The 6,072-nt window shown below is 46.1% G+C and overlaps 1 long non-coding RNA gene across 1 annotated transcript; it reads left to right on the top strand.

Annotated features, from left to right (window-relative positions):
* The first annotated feature begins 393 nt into the window (after positions 1–393).
* On the top strand, positions 394–3,822 carry LOC141025559 (uncharacterized). Its single transcript, XR_012187318.1, has 2 exons — positions 394–688; positions 2,028–3,822. It is a non-coding gene; the product is annotated as an uncharacterized lncRNA (long non-coding RNA).
* Positions 3,823–6,072: the final 2,250 nt, after the last annotated feature.

Here is a 6,072-nt window from a genome sequence, read left to right as displayed (position 1 = left end):
GGTAGAAATATAAATTAACCTGCAAATGAAACAGAATAGCTGGTCAGCTCAGCTGGTAATGCGCGATCGTACGTGCCTGTCACTAACCGACAGTCGGCAGGAAAATAGCATTCTCGTTAAAATAAATGCAAAACTGAGTCAGATGTTAAAAAAAAGAATAAGGAGAAAGTCTCCTGTGCACTTAAGCCCATTAAGATTAATAGCAACCCAGCCCACCTCGGCGCCTCCTTCTTCCTCTGTTCACCAGAGGCCTCGTTTGCCAAAAAAAAAAAAAACAGAGGACTCGTGGACGAGCTCGCCGCATCCATCTCTCGGATCGCCACATGCCGACCATCCCGCGCCTCCCCGTCTTATCCCCCGGCGGATAAGAGCATCTCCACGACCCCCTCGAACGCTAGCTCCCTGTCCCTCGCCCCCTTTTCCTCTTTTCTCGATCTGAAGCTCCACCGTGCGGAGCCAGCGCACGCTGTCACAGACTACCACGGCCACCGGCATCCGCGCGTCATCTGTGTTTGTCCAGGAGGAGCGCCATCCCTGTCTTCGTCGTCTGCGCTCGTGAGGTCAAGCCGGAGACCACATCGATGGGATCGACACCGCCTTCTTCCTCCGACCACCGTCGCATGCCATCGCCGGGATCCACCACCACCGGTCCTCCCCGAGCCTCGCCGACCCTCTCCTCGTCAACGGGGTGAGCCCCTGCGTCCATTCCCCTCTGCCCCCCCTCGGACCCCCCGTCCTGATGCCGTAAGTCGCCGTCCCCGCGGACCCGCGCTCACCGCGCCCGTAGCCGCTCGCTCGCCCGGCCGTTTCCTCCGCGCGCGCCTCGCGTTTGCCTCGCCGCCGCCCAGTGCCTCTTGCTGCAGCTTTAGACCGTCTGCTGCTGTCGCCCCTAGGCCGCGCCTTGCCTCCTGCGCCGTCCGTCCCGCCCGCCGCTGCGCGATGCCTCGCAGCAGCCGTCGCTCGCCCCGGCCTCCCTCGCCGCGCCCCGTTGATGCCCCTCGCCGCCCGCTGTCGCCAATCGCGCACGCTCACCGTGGCGGAGCCGCCACCGCTAGAACTCCCCGTCGGCAAACTCCCGCCGCTGCTGGCGCAGCTCGGCCTCGCCCCGCGCCCAGGGCGGGCTGTGGCCTCCACCCGAGAATCGACGCCCACTAGCGCCTGCGGGGATGAAAAAAATGAGAAATTTCGTGAGCACCGGCGCGTCCGTGCCGGGACTCGAACTCGGGTGGGCTGGCAGCAACCTCAGCTGCCCAGCCAATGGGTCGACGCCCCGTCCTTCTGGGATGAATTGTGATTCCACTAAGTGGACTACATATAGAGCAAAATGAATGAATCTACACTTAAAATACATCTATATACATTCGTATGTGGTTCATAGTGCAATCTCTACAAAGACTTATATTTAAGACTGAGGGAGTATCTAAAAAATCATAACACATTAATAATAAAATCAACTAATTAATTAATCAATTAATTAGTTAATTAGATAATTAGTTAACTTACTTAGTTGTTTAATTAGGGTAATCAAGCTAATCAGGGAATGACATGTGGGTCCCCTGGAGCCAGTTAACAAGTCAACTGGTCAACAGTTGACCTGGTCAACGGGGCCCATTGTTAGCCTTTTGTGACTCTGCTGTGTATACTTGTTGTGTGCACATAGCATTTTAGCCTTTTATTTTCGAATTAATAATAATTTTAGAATATTGCTAAAACTTTAGAAATTCGTAGAAAATAATCCGTAACTCGGATGGAAAAGTTTTATACATGAAAGTTGCTCAAAACGACGAGACGAATCCAAAAACGTAGTCCGTTCATCCGCCACACGTCCCTAGCTTAGCAAACCTGCAACTGCCCCCCTCCGTTTCATCTGTCCGAAAACTGCAAACTTCGGGAAAGCATTCCCGGATGCTATCCCCCTTCGCCGGTATCGTGTAGCGCTACGATAGGTCACCACTAGCACCGCGTATTGTCTTGTCATGCATATGTTTGCTTGTATTTACTGTTACCTCCCCTCTTCTCTCCGGTAGACCCTGAGACCGCTGCCGATGCCGCTGTGATCGTCTTCGTCACCGACGACCCTCCTTCCCTTTCAGCAGAGCTTCCAGGCAAGAAAACCCCCCTTGATCATTCCGATATCGCCCATTTCTTTCCCTCTCATGCTTGCATTAGAACTGCTACTGTTTTGTATGATCCTATTCTGATGCATAGCCTGTTTTTGTTACCTGCTTTCATACCTTACCTGCTTATCCTAAACTGCTTTGTTTAGGTTGGTTAGTGATCCACCAGAGACCCCCACCTTGTCCCAGTTGCCCCGCTTTATGTTCGATGACTCGATCAACGTGATCGATGTCTAGGCCCCAACACTGCACATCACCCCCCTTAGTTGTACGACTCTTCAGAGTTACTATCGAGTGTCGAGGGTGATACCTCGTCAGCACTTCTGATGTTAACCCTATAGTGTAACTATTTGGTCGTGGTCATCGAGGGTGATTCCTCCTTCACCATTCCTGATAACGACTCTGTCGTGCAACCCCTCAAGTGTGGACCATCGAGGGTGATTCCTCCGAGTCCACCTTGACGGTTACATCGAGTGGGAATCCATTGAAGGTGATTCCTCGGGTTTCCCCCTTGCTGTTTCAAACACATGGTTACTTTGACTTACCACAGAACCATGATGACATCGGGTCGGCCACGAGGGGTACCCGCGAGTGATGTGAAGTCGGGTTGACCTGGAGGGTACTCGCGAGATAATTACGTGGCACGGCCGGGCATTCTTAGCCCTTGCCGTAAGTCCACGAGATGGGGCGACGGGGTCACATCATCGTGAGTCTCTACTCGTTACCGCGCACTCCCAAGACACTAACGGTTTGGATATTTGATCCGAGTAGGCCTCTGGCCTTTTTCACACTAACCACTGATGACCCACAAGTATATGGGATCAATTGTAGTCTTTTCGATAAGTAAGAGTGTCGAATCCAACGAGGAGCACAAGGAAATGACAAGTGGTTTTCAGCAAGGTAATGTCTGCAAGCACTGAAATTGTAAGTAGCAAGTAGTTTGATAGCAAGATAATTTGTAACGAGTGATACGTCTCCAATGTATCTACTTTTCCTAACGCTTTTCCTCTTGTTTTGGACTCTCATTTGCATGATTTGAATGAAACTAACCCACACTGATGCTGTTTTTAGCAGAACTACCATGGTGTTGTTTTTTGTGCAGAAATAAATGTTCTCGGAATGAAACGAAACTTTGCGAGGATTTTTTATATCAATAAAGAGAATTTCTGTAGCCAAGAACCACCAGAGGGGGCACCTGGGTGGGCACAACCCACCAGGGTGCGCCACCCCCTCCAGGCGCGCCCAGGTGGGTTGTCACCACCTGGTGGACCCGCAGACCCTGAAACCGATGCTATAAAATCCCATTTTTCCAGAAAAAATCAGGGAGAAAGAATTGTCGCGTTTCACGAGACGGAGCCGCCGCCACCTCCTGTTCTTCATCGGGAGGCCAGATCTGGAGCCCGTTTGGGGCTCCGGAGAGGGGGGTCTTTGATCTTCGTCATCACCAACCCTTCTCCATCGCCAATTCCATGATGCTCCCCACCGGGAGTGAGTAATTCCTTCGTAGGCTCGCTGGTTGGTGAGGAGTTGGATGAGATTCATCATGTAATCGAGTTAGTTTTGTTAGGGCTTGATCCGTAGTATCCATTATGTTCTGAGATTGATGTTGCTATGACTTTGCCATGCTTAATGCTTGTCACTTTGGGCCGGGGTGCCATGATTTCAAATCTGAACAATTTATGTTATCACCATTATATCTATGTTCTAGATCCGATCTTGCAGTTATAGTTACCTACTACGTGTTATGATCCGGCAACCCCGAGTGACAATAGTCGGGACCACTCCCGGTGATGACCGTAGTTTGAGGAGTTCATGTATTCATCGTGTGTTAATGCTTTGTTCTGGTTCTCTATTAAAAGGAGGCCTTAATATCCCTTAGTTTCCAATAGGACCCCGCTGCCACGGGAGGGTAAGACAAAAGATGTCATGCAAGTTCTTTCCATAAGCACGTATGACTATTTACGGAATACATGCCTACATTATATTTATGAACTAGAGCTAGTGCCGTATCGCCCTAGGTTATGACTGTCTCATGATGAATATCATCCAACGAATCATCGATCCAATTCCTATGAATTTCTCTTATAATTGTTCCTGCTAAGTTACTACTGCTACTATTACTATTGCACTTGCTACTAAATCATTGCTATCACTGTTACTGTTACTATTGCTGTTGTAACTATTATCAAAACTATCATACTACTTTGCTACTGATCACTTTGCTGCAGATAATTAATCTCCAGGTTTGGTTGAATTGACAACTCAACTGCTAATACTTACAAATATTCTTTGGCTCCCCTAGTGTCGAATCTATAAATTTGGGTTGAATACTCTACCCTCGAAAACTGTTGTGATCCCCTTATACTTGTAGGTTATCAAGACCTTTTTCTGGTGCCATTGCCGGGGAGCATAGCTATATTTGTGGAGTCACTTGGGATTATTATCATATTATCACTATGAAGAATCTGAAGGATGCTAAAGCCAAGATTCTTCCCTCTAAGATGAGGGGAGGTAAGGAACTGCTATCCAACTCTGCTTTAGATTCACCTTCTGTTATAAGTAAACTTGCAACACCACCACATGCTATTAATTCTGATATGTCGCAAGTTGTTGATGATGCTACTTCTACTATGAATATTACTCATGATTATGCTAGTACCTAGCTTGATGATGATGTGCCACTAGGTGATTTTCTTGATGAACAAATTTCTAGAGTAAGACAACACGATATTGTTGAGACTGATGATGAGCTTGAAACTGAAAAGCTTTAAACACCTATTAGACCTAGTTCTCCTAGATATGAATTGCCTATGGTACCAGAAGGTTATGTTATGAATGAGGAGACAACTAGAGACATTCTTGCTTGTAAGGATAGAGATGATCTAAAGAAATATTATGCAAGTATAAAGAAAGAACTTTGAATGCTAGAATGAAATGTGATCCTAAGTTTGCTACTTCACCTACCTTTATTGATGATAAGGATTATGAGTTCTTTGTCGACCCAGAGTTAATTACTTTGGTTGAATCTGATCCTTTCCATGGTTATGAAACTGAAACTGTTGTGGGACATCTCAATAAGTTGAACGACATAGCCACCCTTTTTACTCATGATGAGAAGATTCACTTTTACTATATTCTCAAATTATTTCCGTTCTCATTAAAGGGTGATGCTAAAGCTTTTGTACAATACTCTTACTCCTGGTTGTGTGCGTAGTCCCCATGATATGATTTATTACTTTTCAGAAAAATATTTTTCTGCTCATAAGAAACAAGCTGCCTTATAGGAAATATTTAACTTTGTGCAAATTGAAGAAGAGAGTCTCCCACAAGCTTGGGGGAGGCTTCTCCAATTGCTTAATGCTTTGCCTGATCATCCTCTTAAGAAAAATGAAATACTTGATATCTCTATAATGGACTAATCGATGCTTCTAGGGACTTCCTAGATAGTTGTGCTGGTTGTGTTTTCAGGGAACGGACTATTGGACAAGCTGAGGAATTATTGAATAACATATTGAAAAATTATGATGATTGGACTCTTCCTAAACCACCACCTAAACCCACTCCGAAGAACAGGGGTATCTTATATCTCAGTCCTGAAGATATGCAAGAGGCAAAGAAATCTATGAAGGAAAAAGGTATTAAAGCTGAGGATGTTCAAAATTTATCTCCTATTGAAGAAATACATGTGCTTGATACACCACCACTGCCTAAGGTGGTAGAGGTAAATTATTTAATGAAGTTCAGTGATAATGATAATCTTCACAATATGCACCCTAGGCAATGCCTTTATGAGTTTGAAAACTACATTAGAAAACAATATCACTTCAATGCAAATGTTATGAAACAATTGAAATACAATTTTGATATGATTGCTCGCTTGAGTGACCTACTATTTAGAATCTCAAATGATGTTAGAGGTGTAGGAAAGCATGCTTCTATGGTTCAAACTCAGTTA

The sequence above is a fragment of the Aegilops tauschii genome, chromosome 6 (assembly GCF_002575655.3).
Source record: "Aegilops tauschii subsp. strangulata cultivar AL8/78 chromosome 6, Aet v6.0, whole genome shotgun sequence".
Taxonomy (NCBI): domain Eukaryota; kingdom Viridiplantae; phylum Streptophyta; class Magnoliopsida; order Poales; family Poaceae; genus Aegilops; species Aegilops tauschii.
The sequence above is the reverse complement of the archived record's forward strand: the minus strand, read 5'-3'. Positions and strand labels throughout refer to the sequence as shown.